This window comes from Crinia signifera, chromosome 9, assembly GCF_055691185.1.
Source record: "Crinia signifera chromosome 9, ASM5569118v1, whole genome shotgun sequence".
In the NCBI taxonomy this organism is placed as follows: Eukaryota; Metazoa; Chordata; class Amphibia; order Anura; family Myobatrachidae; genus Crinia; species Crinia signifera.
Window position 1 is genome coordinate 155,148,594 of NC_139225.1, and position 23,205 is coordinate 155,171,798.

Consider the following 23,205-nt stretch of genomic DNA (forward strand, 5'->3'; position numbering starts at 1 on the left):
AGTTTAAACACACCCCACCCAAATCTAACTCTCTCTGCACCTGTTACATCTGCCCCACCTGCAGCACAACATGGTTTTGTCCATTAAAGAAGCAGTTTGCTTTTGCAAACCAACCAGAATCACCCCCACAGTGCACAGTGTCCAAGCGTTACACAATTAGACCATGGTATAATGTGGTAAATTGCCTAAGATGGGAGTTCTATTGAAGGTGGAATGTTACCCATAGCAACCAATCTGTGATCGCACTAGGTTGGTCTTCTTGCCCTCTTTAGTAGATATATGAAGAAAAGCGTAAGCAGGCGCACAGCGTGATAGCGATACTGAATTATTGCTCATATATAGGGTCTGTACGTACTTCAAACAGAAAACACTATCGGGTGCATCAAAGGGGTCAACAGAATCTCTCTCCGCGAGACAGAAACATCCCCAGACCCTGAGATTAGATGAAACGCGCACAGTGGCTATGGCGTTATACTGTATTGTGCTTTTATTACACATCCCAAACTCAAACATGAGGCGGCCACAATAGAAGGATTAAATCGCAGAATTATGATGTGAATAAAAGGACGTCCATCCTGCAGAGTGTTCCTCCAAGGGGACAACTGTCCCCAAACCACCAGACAGAACTACAACCTGACACGGGCGGCGTCTGCTATTGGTTGGTCACTGGACACTGCTTGCCCCCAGCTGGCACAGTGGATATATGGGAGTTCCCAGCGCTGGCGTTTTCCGCCCTATGGGTGATGAACATATAAAATTAGTCTGAAAATGTGACATTTTATAGGCTGCGTTTTCATGTAAATCCAGTTGGTTTTATGTTATTGCACCAGAGCTGTTTTTGAAAAGCAGGCGGGCAAGTGTGCTGCAGCAGAGGAGGCGGGCAGTGTGCTGCAGCAGAGGAGGCGGGCAGTATACTGCAGCAGAGGAGGTGGGCAGTGTGCTGCAGCAGAGGAGGCAGGCAGTGTGCTGAAACAGAGGAGGCGGGCAGTGTGCTGCAGCAGAGGAGGCGGGCAGTGTGCTGAAACAGAGGAGGCGGGCAGTGTGCTGCAGCAGAGCAGGCGGGCAAGTGTGCTGCAGCAGAGCAGGTGGGCAGTGCCTCTGAATCTGGCCGCTACATTCTGATGTTATTGTGGAGCGCCTGTCATTTTGGGGTCACCCACCCCGGGTGACCCCAAAATGACAGGCGCTGCACAATAACACCCCGCTCCCCACACACTCTAGTGGCATCACTGCGCACTGGAATATGCTGCGCTATATAAAAACCTGTAAATAAATAAGTAAATCACTGCATGCAGTGTTGGCAGTGGCGCATACACACTGTCCTTATACATGCAGTGGTGCAGTGGAAGAAATGGTGGCTTTTGATTAAACTCATGAAAGTACTATATTAATAATAATAATAATAATGTTAATAAACTAATAATCATTATTGATAATAAGAAGAAGCAGACAGACTAGTACTAAGAAGTCCGAGCCATAGATAAGACTCTGTCAGAGAACAATCCAGTTGGATTATTATTAGTATTCAGGTGTCAGTCTGAGTCCTCTCTCAGGAAGAACACAATGGCCTCTGACACGACGGTCTCCCAGCTGCTCTGCACTGGCTGCCGGCACAGATCACCTGGTGCAGACGCTCTGTAATCTGGGCTGTGCCGCCACCGGGCCAGCCTTCCGCTTGTCTTTGTCTCTTAACAAAAATACCATCAGCTGCCGGAGTGTTTTTTTAGCAGATTATGTCTGAGCAATCCTCCGATGTCTGAGGGAAAAGCACTTGAGATGTTTTGAATAAGGGCAGTAACAAAGCGCGAGGAAAACATGAGGTGACCGAACTCTGCGAGAGATACATGTCTTTATTTATTCCAGAACAAATTGTCCATCCTGCCTGTGAGCTCGGCTCCGGAACAGCGAGCGCGTTCATTGCACAGCGCCGGATTGCATTCATACGGATAATTCTCCCATTAAACTGCTTCTATGTAATGCAGTGCAGTAATGCAACGCCCGTGGGCCTGATTCAGAACCATCCGCAGGCCTGGCAATTATCGGACAACTGCGCATGCGTACCGTGCGTATGCGCAGGGTCCCCCTGAGAATAAAGCCAGCGATGGCCGTCCGCAAGATGATAGACAGCTGGTGTCCATTTGTGGGTGGCACCCTGGCGGTTTCTGTTAGTGCACGCGGCTCCCAGCCGTTGGGAGGGATGTTGACGTAAGCAGCGGCCTCCATCTCCCCACAAAATGCGTGATCTCATTTGTAATATTGCTTAGTGTGTATGGGGCTTTACAGTTTAGAGTTACAGGACAATGCTGAGATAATAGGAGCCAAATGAGACTTGGAGTGGCCCCCTGGACTGGTAGTGTCACCTGAGGGGGTAGGATGGGCAATAGTCAAGGCCTGGATTATGGGCCGTTGGGCCTGGGTCTAATAATTATCAATGGGACCATTGCAAGAAGAGGAGGAAGTGGGGCCAGTGTATATCCCCCCCCCCCTCCTCCCCCTCCATCATAAACCAATGCTCCAATGTGAACTTTATGATTGCTAATTCCGTATGCTGGACCTCTCTCCGTTTCGTTTGAGTGATATCAAATTAATAACAGAAAGAGCTAAAAATCTGAAAACTGCCATAAACTCCTCCGTAGGATGAATACGGAGGTCTGTCCGACCACAAGACGCATAATAATCTCACTTTTACATACTTTAGCCGTTAGGTGTAAATATAATCAGCGGTTTATGATCTGCGCACATAAGCGCAATGGTTGGCTGGACACAGATTCCTCGCATAATATGTGATCATTCTAACTATCGCTTCCAATAGACACATAATGGGTCATAATTGTTTGATTTACCATCTTAAATGGCATTCGGTATTACCATGCGTTTAACGTGCAATAAAATGCTACATTTCAGTGCTTTGAAAAATGAAAATAGTTATTGATTAAAAGAGAATGCCAAATGTCTACCATTCAAGGGCAAAGCGAATGCGCCACAAAGCAAACAAGGGCCCTTATTCTGATTGACGCGGACTTTACCGCGTACTTACGGATCGCGTCTTTATGGCGTCTGCGCATGCGTGGAGAACGCTACGCGCATGTGCCACGCCTTGACTCGGTACCAGTTCGGCCAAATCCCGTCCAAAACTGTTCACCGCTATCAGTCGGGAAATAGGGGCGTATTATGGGCGTCATGCGGAATGACACATGGGCGTAGTTTCAAAGTGGGCAAAACGGGGCGGAAACATGGGCGGACACGGGGGAGTACACTTATGTTGGGGGGCGTACATTCGGAAACCACTCCGAATGCACGCGATCAAAAAGGGCAGAAATGTGCGGTGTCCACAAGTGTACTATTGCTTTGCGGACACCACTCGTTCATGCGGTAGGCGAACGTACGCCTAATGACTACAACCATTAACACCTGAACCCAATAGAATCGACTCCTTTACTCATTACTCACTAATAGGACGCTTGTCAGTGCTTTAATTGAAACCATTGCACTTCAATTGCTGTAAGGGTTAATGTGTGCAATGCATGTGTTAGGCATGCTTGTAAGGATATATTGGAATCTAATTGATTCCAATTCCAAATAAGCTGTTTTTTCTGAGGATAGGTAATTGAATAAGTGGGTCATGTGATGTATTGCAGAAGATACTTCATAGTGGGTTGTTTGGCGTAAATACTCCGCTTACGTGCGGTAGCACCGCTTGGCTCCCGTTCGGATGCGGTATTCCCGAGCATACACTGTAATACTCTGTAATACCGTGCCGAATCGGAGTGTTTCTCCCGCACACGCATGCTTTGTATGTCGTCCGTAAACACGCCCTGTTCTTAAAGAGTGAGTCCGTCCGAATGCGGAGGACACGTGGGCGTTTCTACGGACGATGGCCGCATGCGGCAAAACACCGTGGCGTGCGGACCGCTCCGTAAGAATGCGGGAATTTCCGCACAGATCAGAATAAGGGCCAAGGTGAAGATTAATTAGACCCTTTCCTCATCTCTTATATGAGAAATAAAGATCTATACAGTGCGCAATTGTCATTATATTTAAATATCAGCTGGTTGTGGCTGTGGAATTTCGTACATGCCACCTCCACATTTTCACTTTAGAAGCTGGGAAATGGGCGTTGGTGGTAGTGTGGGGTGGGATCGGGTGCGATAGGTTGAGGTTTTGCATAGGGTGCGGAGAAGCCTTACACCTGCCCTGGGTTTAGGGCAATGGCGTATCTATAAATTTTGCTCCCCCCTGCCCAAAAAAATTGTGACACCCCCCCCCCACACACAAAAATTGTGGCACCCTCCCCAGCATGTGATGTGATGACGTCCCACGCATAATGGAGAAGCTGAAGCAGGTTAGAGGAAGAGAGACCAGCAGACACTACTTCCTCCCTTGGCTCCGACGCATCCCAGGCCGCTCTAGCACGCCCATCCGCCCGCCCATCCTGTACACAGTAGCCAATAGCTGGCTCTGTGTACAGTCAATTGAATCAGTGGAGGGATTTGTCATCTCTACCATGGCCTCACCCGCGCTGTGGCTGACTCACCTCCGATGCTCAGCCAGTGGGCAGCGACAGGCAGCAGCATGTCAGTGCGTCGAGTGGGTGCCGGCGACCACACAGACCGCACTGTGGCTTGCTCCCTCAAGCGGCAGCTGGGGTTGCCTTACAGTAGTTACGCCACTGGTTTAGGGGTTATCTCAAAAAAGGGAACCCCTCTCCCCTTGTAACCAATTATAGGAGCATTTACCGCTCAGGCCGGTCTTTCTGTGATCTGAGTCCATTTTAACATGGAATTCAATGGGAAAAGGGGTCCTTTTCATACCCCTACTATCCAAGTGGGCATGGAGTTGGATATAAACCTGGGGCGAGCGTAGCGAGCCACCGAGCCCGAAGCGTGGCGAGCGGACACAGAATACCGTCCCCTCACGGGGCTCGCTTCGCTCGCCACGCTTCGGGCTCGGTGGCTCGCTACGCTCGCCACAGGTTTATAACCAACTCCATGCCCACTTGGATAGTAGGGGTATAAAAAGGACCCCTTTTTCCCATTGAATTCCATGTTAAAATAGACTCAGTCCATTTTAACATTGAATCCTATGGAAAAATCAGGTCATCGCATCGCATGCGATATGGTCGGATGCGATGTGATATCGCATCGCATCTGATTGTATGCCTTAAGTTAAGGCATACAATCAAAAAATCGGCAGCCCAGATACTACATAAGTACCCTGAATTATTACCCATGGGCACCACTTGGGCACCGGACAAAATATTTTTCTGAACACTATTCCAGCATCCAGTTATCAACAATAACAGCAGGTTAGGATAACCCTTGCCCCTCAGAACCGGATCCGGCTATGCTCGACGGGCTTCCTCCTCCTTCAGAGATGTCCCTAAATTATATCCCGCAATCTCACGGACCTTGTTGAGGCGTACAAAATGGCCGCCATCGTTGTTTCTCAAGGTCGTCTTTGCTTTAGCGCGTCTCCTATCCTCACACGCCCAGCATTCTGCATAAAAATGTCCTGCTGGGCTCCGTTCTCCGCGGTGCATCTAATATGATAACTAAGTTATGGGTATTATGGGTGGATAGATTATTCCAAGGATATCTTTATTATACCTTACGTTCCGCTGCTGCATATGCATTAGTCATTAATATACCTTTTATATGGATTTTGTATACAGACAACTCTGAAAAGCAATATCCATCTGACATGTTGTGCAAATCCTACACATGTTATATGCATATTATTTTTTTTTCCTCCTGACTGAGAATATTAAAGTCAATTGAGCACCTTGCGCTGCTCCCCGGGGTACGCTGTCATTTCTCTGTAAAGAAGTGCTTAATATGAATCCAGCTGTGCTTTGTACCGTTTTGTCTTTGAGTGTTATATAAAGTAGAAACATAGATAAGAGTTGAGCTATTAATGCAATCTATTACTCATTAACACGTTAGCGCTGTCAACATCTCTTCTCCCAGAAGACCTATTGTGCAATTGAAAGGGAAAGTTACGGATGTGTGGCAGCGACGTGTCGGCGGATTTATTCCTATACTGCACAAATGTATTTACAATAATCCAAACACCGATTAGCAGGGAAATGTGTCGGCAATTAGGGAGCAGTTAGAGCGACGCGCAGAACTGCAGGTGCAATAAACATGGTCGCTCACGTCCTGGAGTGAATGGAGAACGCCATATTTATAGCTAGCGTGGAGCGCGTGCAAACTGGTAGCCGATGACAGGATTTGGGGCCCATGTGCTGCATTCTACATATAGAAAAAGAAAAATTCATTGCACTTTTTATTCGTCGACCATTTCCGTGTCAGCTGTCTGCTAGTGTCAACCTTTTGTATATGTTGACCTTGTGCCTGGCCTGTAGGGGCGCGGGGGGGATTAGGTACTTTGCGTCATTTAACCATCTCTTCCCCATGAACTCACATTGGCATGTTGACCATGTGTATGTCGTCCATGTTGTGTCTGTAGGCATCTGCAGAAATATGGCGCCTTAGCTTGATTGTGATTTTATCCTGTGGTCTATGGAGAGACGCCTGACCCACTCCGTACCCATCACTGCTGGTGGCGCAGTGATCTGTTTTGTGATCTGTGATCTGTTTTCCCTGTGGTGCTCAGTATCTGTTTTGATAGGTCGACCATTTCTAGGTTGACAGCCAGAATGTTGACATGCACTATGACGACATTAGCAAAAGCCAAAATGAACAAAACTGACTTTGTCAAAGGGATGACACAAGCAAAAGGTCAACATGGTAAATGGTTGACATAAAAAAAATTGACGTGTTTTTTCATGGTTTTTTTTATATTATTCTTTTACTTTTTTTCATGCTTTTCAATACATGTGGACTACAGTCGCGCAAAGCATGGTGAGTTAAACGAGCTACCTGTATGCAAGGGGACGCTCTTCAAAAATTGGGGATCCGTGCAAACAGGTGTCAACATTGAAATTAAAACGTTAATTCATGTCGACATCCTCTTTTGTCAACCTTTTGTCAATGTTGACCGGGGTTCTCAACTTTTAGGCTACTCTCTCCGGGAGAGGGAAGTCAGCTCAGGAAGTGGCCGGCGGCCGTGTCACAAAAGGGACTATCAACGGTAGGATTAGACTGGGGGTGTGGCCATTGCACTTGAATCATTGTGGCCACTCCCCTCGCTGCGTAATTCCGGTATTTCAGGCATTACACAGTGGGTGGTACCATCAGGTCCTGCGGACCCCACCGCCAGGAGGCGGACCCGATTTGCGTGCCGTCCTAGCCATTCGGGGAGGCCAGGCAAGTATGATGTTGACCTTTTCCATGTCGACCTAATGACTATCGACCTAAATATAATTAAGCCTTTGATCCACATCCGTGCAAGTGCATTAATGAATGACACTCTATATTGTGATACACGACTGGTAATTTGGCACGCTCCCTGAGTGGGGCCTCGCACAGACCGCTGCTGCAAGTCACTGCAGTACGTTTTCTTTCTTCTCCCTGAACCTCTTGGAAGGAGAGCTCGGGTTTATTGTTTCATTACTGTCTGACTGGAATACCGATCAGCAGCATCACAATAGCTGCATCCCGGGGCTGGTACAATCTGCCTCCGCTGTGTCGCTATCCTTCTCTCTACTCATTAGCAGCTTTAACAACCTGGAAACGAAACTGATCGAGGGTCTTGCTATCCATAACGTTAATAACATGTTCATTACAGGCAGATGTTTATTTGCTAGTTAAATGTAAGGACGGGGTTTTTGTTGCTTCATGTGTGTGTGTTAAATTGCCTTGCATTAACAATGCAACCTAGATTGCCTTTTATAGCGGGGACAAAGCCGTTCATTTGTAATGTGGACTTTAAACAAACCAGGCTGAGTAGGAATTATCTTTGGCGCACGCTCCGCCTGGCTTACCGGCGCGGAACCGCTGCTGGGGAAATTTATTCCACGACTCTTATAAATGGGTGTTTTTGAAACAAAATAGTATTCCACGGAATAAAACAGAATGACGTAAGCATCACAGAGGCGTGGGTAAAAGACATAGCTGTGGGCATAGGAACTGGGCCGTTTCGCCCATAATGGTGGGTGAGAGACGCAACTCAGGGTGGCAGAGATAGGGCGGTTTCACGCGCTCCGGACGGTCGAAAACCCGCACGGCCAAGAAGTTGTGACGTACACAGAAGTTTACAATGGTCGGGGTGGCCACAGCCCGGCAGCCGTCCTTTCTAGTGGTGACATCCGGTCGCAACCAGGCGGCTGGCCCGTGACCATCCCGTGTCAATGGACACAATCCATAGGGTTATAACTCAAAACGATCGGTACTCTTTACCTTACTCTTTACAATCGCGGGCGTTGGGGGTAAAAAATCGCGGGCATCGCGGGTAAATCAAAAACGGGTGCGACGCGATGCCCGCGATTTTCCCATAGGGATCAATGTTAAAAGTCAGATTGGTCGCGATTTTAGCGTTAATTGGCTCAATGCCCGCGATTTTTACATAGGAAACAATTTTAAATGGGCCACAGAGCCCTAATAGTCTCCCTGAAGTGTGAAATGGCCCCCACAATTTTTAACGCCACCCCACGATCAACGTGAACCCGAAGCGTGGCGAGCGGCGGCGGTACGCGTCCTCCGACCTTTTCATACCCCCACTATCCACGTCGGCGTGGAGTTGAGAATAGAATAGTGTGGCGAGCGCAGCGAGCCACCGAGCCCGAAGCGTGGCGAGCGCAGCGAGCCCCGCGAGGGGACGCGGATACCTTCACAGTTATACGCGTCCCCTCACGGGCTTCACAGGTGTCCGTGGCGACGCGGACACCTGTGAAGCCCGCGAGGGGACGCGTTTACCTGTGAAGGTATCCGCGTCCCCTCGCGGGGCTCGCTGCGCTCGCCACGCTTCGGGCTCGGTGGCTCGCTGCGCTCGCCACACTATTCTATTCTCAACTCCACGCCGACGTGGATAGTGGGGGTATGAAAAGGTCGGAGGACGCGTACCGCCGCCCCTCGCGGGCTCGCTGCGCTCGCCACGCTTCGGGTTCACGTTGATCGTGGGGTGGCGTTAAAAATTGTGGGGGCCATTTCACACTTCAGGGGGACTATTAGGGCTCTGTGGCCCATTTAACATTGATTCCTATGTAAAAATCGCGACCAATCTGACTTTTAACACTAAAATCGCGACCAATCTGATTTTTAACATTGGTCCCTATGGGAAATCGCGGGCATCGCATCGCACCCGTTTTTTAGTGCATGCGATGGTCGCGATGGTCGCGATGGGCGCCGTGCTAGGTAAAGAGTACCAAACGATCTTGTAAATGAGTCCACGATAACACAGACTGGAGGACGATAAGTAAAGAACTGGCGTCACCCTGAATTTACCTGCAAACGTTTATCCCAATGCATGACCAAAGTATCAGGGAACAGGTTCGTAGCTACCAGCCTTGTGCCAGAAGGTCCACGTTCAACATTGTGTTCAGCTGTGCACGTCACAGAACCTTGAAATAAGGAAAAATACATATAAAACATGGAAGGTACTATGGGGCCCATTTTAACCCAAACACAAAAAAAGTAAATACAAAATAAACAGACACAAAAACTAGCGAACAAGTGCCACATTCTTAGGAAGTCCTTACAAGAAAATATGTGAAAGGCAAGGTCACTATTGGTAATAGTTTCAAAGAAACAATGGTTCAAAGAGGTCTGGGGTCAGATAGACCCCATGGTACCACACCAGGATTAATGTTGGTGCTGCTTTGAGCACGGAGAGTAAATACTTCTTCTAACTGACTTTATTGAGCATTAATTCCTAATGTATGTCTGTGGATTAAATTACTTTCCTCATGTGAATGTGTTGTCAATTAATGTGCACCTACCTCTAGATCTTGGGTTTTCCAGGCTGGACCCAGCTCCCTCGTATTCCCAGGCCCTGTAGGTTGAGATGCGAGAGTTGGCCCCCTTCCACATACTGTACAAGTTTGCAAACGATGCCGTAGGTAAAGTTCCAGCTTACCTTTGATCCTCTTGCCTTTCCCCCATATATGTGGTTGATATCTTGGCAAGGTTGAGTCTATGTTTGTGGACTCAACCTTGGATTGGACCATAGTTTTTTGGCCACCAGACCTTTTAGTGTTCTCGTGTTGGGATTTGGACTCCACCCCAGTATACTCAGAGCTGCACACATGCAGAAATGTATCCAACCCTTATAGTATTCCTAGTGTGTTACTGGTCATCATTGCTGGGAATTTTCTCCAGATTATTGCCCATAATTGCGTTCAATATGTTTTGGGGCATGTAAAAGTAAAAAAAAATAAACATGCACGGCTCACCCACCAAGCTGACTTCTGCTCATTCCTGTATTAGCCCCGAGTTTAAACGACTAACCAGATTTTTCTCCCTGAAGAAGTGCCCAGATGCTTTAGATCAGGCATGTCCAACATTGGCCCTCCAGATGTTTTGAAACTACACATCCCAGCATGCTTTGCAATAGTTTTAGCATTCTCTAATCGCAAAACTGTGGCAAAGCATGCTGGGATGTGTAGTTTCACAACATCTGGAGGGCCAACGTTGGACATGCCTGCTTTAGATGTTGTCTTATTCCTGTGACTATATACTATATAAAACTACAGTATATGAGGTGTAATGTGAATATGATTGCGCTACTGTGTGGCATAATTGTAATTGGAGTTGATCTTGTGTGACCACTCCCCCTTCCTTGTTGGACCACTGTCCTTTTATAAATTACAGGAGGGTATGGCACACATTTATAGATTACAGAGGGTGCCAAAAACCATAGACTTGACCCAGACTCCCCCTAATATGGGGGGGGGGGGGGGGTGTCAGGTAAAATTAGTTCCTCCACCTCTCCAGGACAAATTTAAGCCCTGCTAATGGCTTTCTGAATGCCATTAGCCCCATAGACATGTCCATCTGAGTGAGGCGGGGTTCTGGCATGATCTATGGGACGATACAAGATCATCTAAATCAAAACATCTTTCCTTCGATCTAGGGTATCTTGAGCATTCGTCGGTGTCTTCCAAGTCACTTTTGACCAATAGTGACTTTTGACCGAGGGACCGTAAACCCCTGACAAGGAGGCGAAAGCAGCAGCGATGCATATAATTATCGGAGAACATCACTCAGAAATAACGTATCCTCTGTGACCCGCTCTCGCTTTATGTAACGCACACAATAGTTACAGGAGATTGCTCTGATAATGTGCTGTGCTTTCTGGCTCCAAGGCCCAGATCCTGTTCCATCACAGCAAATGTTTCCGGCATTAAGGAACCCCAGAAACCAGAGCAGACGGGGACACGTACGGATTGTCTCAGCACAATAGGTGCGCTCTGCCTTTCATTGCACAAACGGTTTAAAATAGAACTTGAAAGGAACCTTACGGTTCATCACCTTTTATTTTAGGAAATTTGTTCTAGGTAGTTACAGCAGTAATAGGTTTGTCCTCTGCACCTAAGTTCTATCCTGTTATTCGGGAAGTTCCTTCCTCAGCTATTCCGTGGATCGATCGTCTGTAAAGATGATGGTCTTCACAGTGACTCTAAGGGGTACATTAAGTAACGCTACTAAAAAAAATGTGATTGATTACTATGAGTTTTCTTGACTAGTCAAAAAATCAGGCATGGTGGAAAGACATGTGGGTTGTTGCCTATTTCAGCGAAATTGTGATGGTTTTTGACTGTTTTTTAGTCATTTTTGGATTATGCAATTTTGACTTTTAAAAGTTTAACGGCATTGGCGAAAAATGACTAAATAACGTCCGGAAAAAGGAACAATTGAATACGGTGGTGTTTTTGTATGTGAAATATTATATGTAACCCCGTTGCCAATTTTGCCACTTTTCATCCAATTTCTTTTCTGGATCCGTCGTAATTGGGTGAAATGGCCAAATTGGACTTGTGTGTGGGAACATTTCGTTTGCTTCATCCTCATGTGCCCTTGATCTAAAAATTCTCTCACTTTGTAAATTGCTAGTGGGGAAGGGATACAGTACTCTTAAATATCCAAGCAACTGGAAACCCCCCCTTCTGCGTTTGCCGATTGGTGACACTGTGCAAAGACAATATTGTTGGGTGTTTCTGGGTGGCCAGTGTGTGTGTGGTTGAGGGAAGCTAGTTGAAGCATTCACTAACGCTCATTGGACATTATTCAAGTCCGTCTGTTGGGCCGTATGCATTGGCATGGGGCCAATGTTTGCGTTTTGCGCAAGCATATTTCTGCACAAACTTTTCGCTGGGTGTGCGCACCCATCTTGGTGGGCGAAGGGCAGGGAGGATGGGGGATGCCGGGCTGGCTCATTGGCATATGGGAATGCCCAGCCTATCATCACCGGGTGTCAGCTGCCCGCCCACTTCTCCCTGAGTGTACACGCATATGTAAAGTTGCAGCATATGACCATTCCCAAGGCAGACACAAATACCGTTGGTCTTAAAGTGTATTCTCCGGTATATAAAGTATGTGCGCATGAGAAATGACCGGACAGGCTCCATTGTCCCTGATCCTAAAACATTAATCAATATATATTGGTTTCGCTCTGATTGGTTGGAGTGTGTGACATCTGCTCCTTATTGGTTAGAATTATTGAAACAACATATGGGAACAACCTCCCCTGTAGAGAAGATTGTGAAACTGCTGTCCAGGGCAGGGCACAAGGCAGAGGGCGGAACGGTTGCATTGTACACAATGCAGGGTGCCTTCGGAGGCGGTGCACCCTGTGCCAGCCCCTCCCCCTAAACCTGTGATGTCATGCTTTTCAGGGAGGAGCCACCAGCTCCTGGAAGTAGAGTTCTGCGCAGCTCCACAACAACTCCAGGGTGACAAACCGGAGTGTCCCTTGAATGCTCCAGGGGGCTATGCCGTACAATTACACGCAGGTGCTCTGGGGCAGGTGGGTTGGTGGGAGGTGTGTAAGATACCTAAATCCGGCCTAAGCTTGCACCAATCATAAATCCATAAATATTAGAAATACATGGAAACCGGCTCCTTTCTTCCGGTATTTCTCTCTACAAAAGGATTACTCAGCCAAACGTTATAGAAAACGAGGGAATAGGACACAAAATATATGAATGCTTTATTACTTCTAGAATTAGCCCGGCATTCAATTATCATATTACTCATCTTTAATAGATCTCATTAAAAACTAATTCATAATTCAATATCCCACTAATATCTAATACATGGGAAATAATAAAAGCGCGCACAGTACGCTCGCACTTTCTCGAAATACCTCTCGCCGTCTTTAGGATAAAAATATAAATTTAAAATCCTCGGTTTTCGAGATGACACCGTTCCTATTAACGAGTTTGGGTGGAAGAGGAGGAATGGGCTGGTGATGTATTATTAATTTGTCAAGTGCTGGGATAATGGGGCGTTGATTAGAGAAGGGGGGGGCATGTGACCGTCTGTGTCTGACCTCTGTTAACACATCATGATTTGCAGTATTTAACCCGCTGACCTTAAAAGTAATTCCGTGCCTGATCCGTCCTATACTGTACTACACTGAATTAATATTGTTTTACTGCTGTATCGTATCCTTGCACTCTCTCATCATTGCAACTTACGGAGATTGGAGTGTAAGCTCCAGTTGTACATTACATAATGACTGTATAAACATGATCTGATTGTACAGCACTGCGTAATGTGATGTACAGTATAGCGTGTGATCTATGTGTAGAGGTGAAGTGAATACTTTGTGTTTTGTTTAGGGATGTGCGGTTTCCCTGATTCCCCCCCCCCCCACCCCCCCAACCCGCCGGCCACCACTGTTCTGACGATGGGATGTGTCGATCAGTGGTCATTAAATGTCGACCCTTTGTCGATGTCGGCCTTTTAATGGTCTACAGTGTAGACCTTTCAACTGCTTTTGTAGCAAATGAGCTCCATTCTGCCTTCACTCATCCATAAGATGTTAGCGTGCTCATCGTTCATCCTATGCTGAGGTCATGGGTTTTATCCCCACCATGGCCCTAACTGTGCGGAGTTTGTATATTCTCCCCGTACTTGCATGGGTTTCCCCCGGGTACTCCGGTTTCCTCCCACAATCCAAAAATATACTGGTAGGTTAATTGGCTCCTAAAAAAAATGAACCATAGAATGTCTGTGGGTGCGTGTACATGTGGTAGGGAATATAGATTGTAAGCTCCACTGGGGCAGGGACTGATGTGAATGTTCAAATATGCTCTGTACAGCGCTGCGGAATATGTATGCGCTACATAAGAAACTGTTAATAAATAAATAATATGCTGTAGAATATATATTATAAATAGATTTATATTTCCTATAGTCATCTATGTCATGGTGCAGTGTGCTTCTTGGATAGTGAACTATAATTGCGTTATACAAACATGTTGTACTCGCTCATTATAATGAACCAGGATAATGGGTTGTGTTGCGTATTGGGGGCTGCCATGGTTTCTTAGGAGAAAGCAATAGTTCCTTTTAGCAGAGCAGACACAGAGGTGCTGACATCCCGTTAGACTTGATAAACAGAAAAATACTTTTGATTGGTTGCTTTGTTGGGGGTGGGGCCAGTGATGTTACATGAGTTCAGATCATTGCAGTCTCCGTCTACTGACCTGTTCCAGATCCTACCAGAGTGCTAGTCTAGAAATGTGGGAGGAGCTTCAGCTGTCTTGTAGTTGGGGAATACTTTATCCTATTGCAACTCTGGTATTTAATAAAGTAATCAGGTGCCACAGGATAATACATCTTCATGGGAATATTTCAGTTTTGTAGATAGATAGATAGAGCGAGAGAGAGAGGTTAGTAAATTTGATGTATGATACAAAAATGTAGCAGCTGTCATCGTGGCAATCCGGGTGCTCAGACATGTTTGATGTGCCAAATTTGCACCCGCAGTACGGAATTGTCACATTGCGATATCGCCACTCAACGCATTTCTATGAGCTGCAGGAGTGAATTAGGGAACCCGCATGGCGACGGGATTGCGCCAATCACCACAGGAGTCACACGTAGCGATTGGTGCAGCAACGATGAGTGTGGCTACAGTACATCTGTCAGTGTTCAGTGTCAGACCTGTAACTAGTGCTAAGCACAGAATGTACTTACAGCGCAGGGACAGGCCGGAGATGCATTGTTCTCAGTCTCCAGCCCAGCAGAGGATTTACCCTTCTTATCCCTCCCTAAGTGGCCACTTATGAGTGGAAGTGCGGCACTGTCACCGGTAATGATCCTAAGTGCGCGGATTCAGTGAGCAAAGTACACACCAGGGTCTTCCCCATGCAGCCGGCTGCCACGGGTGAGATACATGGGGGAAGACAGATAGGGACGTTAGACTGGCCATCTAGAGCTTTGCCCTGTTGTGAAGCTGCGGTCTTGAGTCCTATCAGGCAGCAGCCATCTCTTGTTAACCCTTTGTATACTTTCTGGAATTTAAAAAAAAAAACTTTCAAAAATTTTTTATTTTTATATTGTAGGTGGTTTTCTACAATTAAACAAATTGCTTTCATGAGGTGATCCGGGATTGGCCTGCACATGCGCAAATCTAATGCCGGCCAGCTCTGAGAGAGCGGATCAGGCGCTGCTCGGTAGCTGTGTGCAGGGTGGCTTCATGTCAGAGGTTCGCCTGCTGCTCCGGGCCCCCCCGCCACACCACCACCCGGCACACAACATCCGCATCACCTCCCTGCACCTGATCTCCTCACTGCCACGGGTTCCTGACCACCACCACCACCAGGCTCCCGACCACCGCCGCCCGGGTAATTGACACTGGCTTGGGGGGGGGGGGGGGGGGGCAGAGGTGGATTAAAGTTTGTCATTATGTTGACGAAGTCAATTCCAGGTATCCCGGGATTAGGCATTTTTAGACCCCCGATCCCTAGTAAAGATAGAGCTGGGCCAATGACGGTGGTGTTTATTACGAGAGGGGGTATTCCAGAGGGTACAGTTTAATGCCAAACTCCATGGAAAAATGGGTGAAATTCCGTGCCCGGTTGGGGAGTCTTGGAACTCTACGCCATGAATTATCACCCAAAGTCGTTCTAATTTTACTTCTAATCTGCACGCCAGGGAGTTTATCATTCTCCATTGTCCCTAAAATACAATTATTATTTTGCCCTCTTATTTAGAGGTTGAGAGCAGCGGGCGACGTGGTGTGAAAAGCTCACATCAGACTTGTACGACAAGCGGACTTCACAGCAAGGCTACAAATTGCGGTCTTCCGAGAGCTTCCCGTCTGCTTCCTGGTGTTGAAATGTAATTAGCATCTAACACATGCAGATCACGCTGATGATTGAAAATGCGTTATCACATTTTGAGAGTGTAAATAACATTTCAGAAAATAGTTACTGTTCTGCATTCCCGAAGGCTTCCCTATGAAATGAGTATTAGCTGTAGAATATATAGCCTTTTGATTGGTAATAAAGAATTTTCCATTACAGGCGTAATGTTCGGGCCGCGGGCAAAGTATTATAAACAAACTTAGGGCCTGTTGTCGGGCGAGAAATCTTGATCTATATTTTAGTGAAGTGGATTTAAGTGTGAATCTTTATCTGTAAGTAGCGATCACATTAAAAGAGATTTCTATGTTGGAAAAATGTAAAAAATATAAGTTATAGGTTAAATAGTATAAAAAAAATGGAATTATTTATACACAAAAAGAAATATAAAAACTTTCTTTAAAAAACAAAAAGCTTTTTTTACATAAAATGTGAAAAAAAAAATTGACATTAAAACAATTTGGACAGTATAAGGAACAAAAAATAGTATTAAAGTGCTTATCTCAGAGATCTGGTTGGAGGCTAGGATCCACCAACGTGTTTCGTATGTCAGACTTCCCCTTGATGAAGTCTGACAGGACGAAATGCGTTGGGTGCTCCTAGCCGATTAGCGGCATTATTTAAATGGCAAAGCAGGGATTTTTTTGTATCTCATGAGAGGTGCAGGTGAAACAACCAGAACAGTGGGTCTGTAGGAACCGGGTCTCCCAATATAATCCTGGAGAGGCTGAAAATCTCAGACCAGAAAGGTAGTATGAGGAAACATTGCCACCATATGTGGAATGGGTTGCCAGGGGCCCTAGAGCAATGCCACATTGGAACCCTGGTGCCCATCTTAGAAAGGGTGTCTGGGCACCTGTACCAGCGGGACAGTAGTTTGTATTGAGTCTTGTGTACCCCCACGCTACACGCATGTGCCAAGCAGTATTTTTTTTCCCAATTGGTTTCACCAATGTCCCCACCCAGCTCTCAATCCCATGTTGTTGTAAAGTGGGGAAGTTTGAGGCTGGCATCATCTAAAAGGAGGTTATATACTATGGAGATGGTACGAGAGGGAGGAGACGTACTAGCACAGAGGAGGTCAAAAGGTTCAAGAGACTTACAGAGTGTACCGGAGGGGCCAAGGGATTGGAGATAGTGGTGGACTTGTAAGTACCGCCAATATTCCGTGCCAGATAGATTCCAGTCAGCCTGGACCTTAGCAAAAGACAACATTTTTCCCTCACTCACCAGCTATCCAACCCGAAAGAGACCCCCCCCCCCCCCCAATCTAGCCAACAGCTAAAAGCTCCAAGGTCCAACCCAGGGGGGGAAGCAACTGTGTGCTAAAAAGGACATATATGGGGAGGCAGGGGCGTAACTAGATAAACGTAGGCCCCATAGCGAAAGTTTGTAAGGGCCCCCTATTTAGCAACTGATGGTGATAAATGTATTTAAAACATATTACGTAGACAGTAAAGATGGGCCCCCTCCAGCTCTGGGCCCCATGGCAGCTGCACCCCTTGCACCTATGGTAGTTACGCCCTTGCGGGGAGGACCTTGATGAAATAGAGGGGGATTTCCTGATGGACTTCCAGCAATGCAGAGTAGGCCCTATAGTGGGGTGTTCAAGAGGTAAGCAGGCATAGGCATATCCTGCTGTTCAGTTTGGACCCAGGTGATGGAACTTGGATCTTTGAGTACAATCTGGAGAAAAAAAGGCAAAGCACAGAGTGGCACACCATGGTCGCCTCATCCCCAAAAGGGCCAAATGATCAAATCAAAGACCAAATCCATGCTCAATGTCTTTATCCACTCGAAGCGCGTGGGTTTCTGTACCCGATTTCCTGAGTTTAACGCAAAACATGACTGCATATTATTACTTCAGTATGCTCCATCTCAAACCTCAACCAAGGCAAAAAGGTGCCTGTTCTGCGTGGCGTAAAAATGTCAGTCCCATTACTTTCCGGGCTGCAAATATTGTAGGGTTAGAATTAAGGGTGTAGAATAGTGTAGGGTTTATATTAAGGATGATGTCTCAGGCATACCTCGCCTTTCTATATGCAGAGGAGGTTAGGGTTGGGCACTAGGGGGATGGTTAGGATTAGGCTATGGGAAGAGTGGTTATGGTTAGGCGGCGGTAAAGGAGAGCTAGGGGGGTATTCAATCCCCGCCGCTATTTCCGATGGGGGAAATAGCGGCAGGCGCCTATTCAATGCTGTCTTGCCCGACAGCATTGAAGAGGCAGATCGACAGAACGGGCCGACTTTAAAAGCTGTCGGTCCGTTTTGCCATTAACGGCCGTGAATTGTCGCGATCACGGACGAATCTCGACAATCCACAGCCGTTTATGCGGATACGCCCCCTTTTCGCCGATTGGCAGGTGGGACATTGAATCCCGCCTGTCAATATGCTGCCGAGCAAAACGAAAACGGGACAGGCGTGACCTGGGATTGACTACCCCCTTTAGTGATAGGCTTTAGGGGAAAGGTTTCGGTTAGGCTATACGAACGGAATGTTAGGCACTAAGGTTGGGTTAGAGTTTAGGGTTATAGATTAGTGATACTGCCGGAAGCACCACAGGATCCGCGACAAAGCTTGTCAATACATCACCAACGGACTCGGGAGACATTTCTGGAGCTGTTGGACTCGCCGTACCAGGTAATTAGAACCTATTATCAACATTCTGATTACGTCTACAATGAATTAGTGTTGATTTGATAAATGTCAACATGCCAAGCCTGCCCACAATACAACCATGTGTCGGTATTCTCATGTCAACATTTTGACTGTCAACACAATATACCACACCCCAGCTACATATACTGCACCAAAGAGCTTAATTAATGAGCGTTAATTCAAGGTTCAAAGGGGGGTGGGGGGCTTACATTCGAATCGACTGGTCCATTTCTGTAATTTACTGTATTCTGACTTATTTATTTGCCAATGGGGCCCATTTTTTTCTAAACAACTGACATTAATTCGGCGGATATGAGGTTCTATTTCATCCCCTCGACTGCATTTCTCAGAACAGGAATGAAAATGTGACGTCGGGATCCCACGAACGATCTGTGTTGCCGTCCTGCCGGCGAACGGGCTCAATAAGTCAATATATAAATAGTTTTAATTGTGCTGGTGTGAGTTCTTCTAGCGCGCTCGCTTACAGTAATGATGGGGGTCCTCTGCAAATTACCCAACGCCTGCAAAGAGCAGCCATTCAGGCAAGCAGCAGGCAGCGTAGGGATCGATACACTTTCTGTACGTTTATTTTCCTGCCAGGTAACTGGAATCCATTGTACAGTACTTGCTGATTCTCTGTTTAGACTGTAAGCTCTTTGGGTTAAGGTCAGTCGCTGCTTATTTTCTGTTTGCTGCTGCATTGTTGCTTTGGTGAATCTGAGTTTGACACACACACACACATATGTGACAAACACACACACACACAGTATATATGTATGTAATTATGTGGTTTTATATAGTTTATCCTTTTTATCAATCTTCTTCTAGAGACGTAGCCCTTGCCATTAATCATCTAGATGAAATCGGTGGCTGGTGCACCGTCTGTGGTGTCGGCGCCATCTCTCGGCTACGACGCTGCGTGCCGCTGTACTACATGAACAAGCAATGTATTTGCATATCCTCCAATGCAGAAATATCTCTATCCGCTGCTTGTAGTCTATAGACACGCCAATATTCAGATTAACCTTTCCCTTGTAGCTCTCCCAGACAGGATATCGCCCTCCTGACAGTGATGAATAGTGTTTGTTTCTTCCACCAAGCCGCGATGGATCTGGATGTGCAGATGGGTTCGTTAGCATCGCTGCGGGCTGAGAGTCCGGCCGCGGCCGCCTGGGATTTGTATGTTGAACCTTTTATCTGTGTGGTTTTCCTTCAGGAGCTCGCAGATATATACAGGCGGATGGTGACTGGTGCCTGGGAGATCGCCAGCTCCGCTAGGACAGGGTGTGTGCGCGTGTGTGTGTGTATGGGGGGTTTATATATGTTCTATGGTTATGAATATGCACAAATGCAAATCCCCTTAGCAAACTCGCTGCGGCGTTCGCTCTATAGTGGGAGGAGTTGGAGAGGGTAGGAAGCAGTAAAAACACTGAATATTCCCCGGGTCGATACCTGCTTGGGGGTTGGCGACTGATTTTATATAATGGATTGCTAAAACGGTGGCAGGGCATGCTGGGACGTGTAGTTCCACAACAGCTGGAGGGCCATGAGTTTGACACCACTGTGTACGCACTACATCATTAAGTATGCGCGCTCTGGTAATGTCCTCCTTCGTCTGTGCCTGCTGGATGACCGAGAATGCACCCCCCCCCCCCCACTTCCCCCCATGTCACTTGCCGATGCCGGCATTCCCCAGGTCCCCATCAGTAACAATATTGCTGGGTACACATATCGGCGAATACAGTGTACCCAGCTTACATGTCACCATATTTGGGTGCCGGACTGGGTCCCGACAGTCATTTACCCGACTGTTAAAACACGACAGACGGGTTCCCGACGGCCACCGGATATTCTCCCTCGTGGGCAGGGGCTGGCTGGCAACTTTTGGCCTAGGGGGCATCCACAAGCAAGTGGCCCTGGGGTTGAAGTATGTACACACGGTGTGATTTGGAGGCCGCCAATATTAACTCGATACTGGCTGACGCCGGGGTGCTGGCATTGGCTGGCAGGGAGAGAGGGACGGCGTCCGGGAAGCGGTCGCCCTCCTTTCGCTCTAGTAGAAATAGATTGTGCTGCACAGTCTATTTCTACTTTCAATTCCAATGCTGCGTTGCTGCGCATCTGGATTGAATGTGGCCGAACAGTGTGATTTTCACACCATGTGTACACACTTTTGGGGTTGCTTTATTTACAGAATTAAAAACCTCTGCTCTACCATCTTGCAGTGGCCCCTCCAATTCCAATGACTGGGACAGTTGTGTGTCCAGAAGGCAGTTATTGGAACGGAAGGTCAGAAACAGGTAGGATTCTGGGAAAACCAGGATGTAGTGGCAGTCTGCAGGGGATAGGAATATAATGGGAGAGACCGCAGGTGAATGGGAGATAACTAGAGACACCACATGAGACACTGAGACAGTGATAGAGACCGCAGGGGGACAGAGAGACAGCGGGAGAGATCACAGGAAAAAGGGAGATAACGAGAGATACCACATGAGACAGCGAGAAAGAGCACAGGGGACAAAGAGACAGCTACGGAGGGCAGAGGGGACAGAGAGAGAGAGAGAGAGAGAATGCAGGGAACACGGAGAGGGCAACAGAGACAGCAAGAGTCATGTACAGAGCGAGACCACACAGGACACACAGAGAGAGACTGCAGGAGTTGCAGAGAGACAGCAGGGGATGCAGAGAGACAGCAGGGGATGCAGAGAGACAGCAGGGGATGCAGAGAGACTGCAAGGGATGCAGAGAGAGCAAGAGAGAAATCAGGGAACTCAGAGAGAGTGAGAGAGACCGCAAGGGACGTGGAGAGTGCGACCATAGGGGAAGCGGGGAAAGTGAAAGAGACTGCAGGGTATGTGGAGAGAGGGAAAGAGACAACAGGGGATGAAAAGAGAAAGAGGGAAAGAGACCACAGGGGACCTGGAGAGAGTGAAGAGACCACAGTGGATGCAGAGAGAGGGAAAGAGGCCATAGGGGATGCAGAGAGGGCAAAAGAGACTGCAGGAGATGCAGAGAGCAAAAGAGACCGCAGGGGACATGGAGAGTGTGAAAGAAACTGTTGTGGATTCAGAGGGAGGGAAAGAGATTGTAGGGGATGCAGAGAGGGTGAAAGAGACAGCAGGGGACAAGGAGTGCAAGAAAGACCCCAGGGGACACAGCGAGCAAGAGAGAGTGCAGGGTATATGGAGACAGCAAGGGAGACTGCAGGGGAAAGGGAGAGACAGCAAAGGACTAGGAGATAGAGAGACTGCAGAAGATAAGGATATGATGAAATATACTGCAGGGGACAGACAGGTGGTACCTCTGTGTTGTGCTCCGCAGCATGCAGGCAGAGTGCCAGGCCCAGCCTTCTCCTGTGCAGGCCCAGTATCAGCAGGGAGGAAGGAGAACTGAAGTTTCAGGAGGAAGAGAGTTGGGGGCGTGGCTACTGCACAGCACGGAGAGACGGAGTGCTGACCTAGTGCTGGGGGGGCCTTAGGGGGGAACCTGTCTGTGAAAGGGCCTTTCTGCAGGGTAGGTAGAGTTATAATCTGTCCCTGTAGTTACTTCTGTACCTCCCTTATGGTGGCCCCATCCGGATCTGCAACGGCCAGCAGCCTCTTCTCATACTGATGCTGGACAGCACAGCAGCGTGCAGCCTGACATGACAGCCGGGAGACAGGTGCAGCCTGGAGCCGTCCAGGCTGTCATCTATGTGCACACACATAGCTAACAGGCGGCCCTGTTGCTGTATACCTGCACTGGCCTGGGGGGGCAGATGGCACCCTGCCCCCCTGCCCAGCCCGCCACTGCTCGTGGGGGTCCATGACCCCCAAGAGGGAGAATAAGAATAAGCGGCGAGCGTAGCGAGATCGCAAGAGGCTTTGTTGCGCTCACCCAGTCGGGATCCTAACGTCGGGCTACTGACTGTCGGAACCCTATACCACACCCACCATATTTGAGGTCTTCAGAGCAAGGCAGCTGGGGGGGGAGGGGGGTGATCATTACTCTGGTACAAATTAAATTGTAAATAGAAGTTTTATTTAAAAATAGATACAGTACAATTGGTCGAGAGGCCTTAGATCGACAACACTGACAAAAGGCCAACATACTGTAACTAAGGTCTACAGCATGGGTCTTCAAACTGTGGCCCTCCAGATGTTGTGAAACTACAAATCCCAGCATGCCTTGCCACAGTTTTAACACTCCCTTATAGCAAAACTATGGCACGGCATGATGGGATTTGTAGTTTGACAACATCTGGAGGGCCACAGTTTGAAGACCCATGGTCAACAGGGTCATAAGGTTGAAACATGCATAAGGTCGACATTGGGAAGGTCGACATGGTGCCCCCC

At 47.6% G+C, this 23,205-nt stretch overlaps 1 long non-coding RNA gene across 1 annotated transcript; it reads right to left on the minus strand.

The window, feature by feature from the left end:
- Positions 1–505: 505 nt before the first annotated feature.
- Positions 506–22,219, minus strand: LOC146036362 (uncharacterized). The gene is made up of 4 exons (XR_014460807.1): positions 22,173–22,219; positions 9,839–9,891; positions 9,345–9,460; positions 506–734 (listed from the first exon to the last, which is right to left on the minus strand). It is a non-coding gene; the product is annotated as an uncharacterized LOC146036362 (long non-coding RNA).
- Positions 22,220–23,205: the final 986 nt, after the last annotated feature.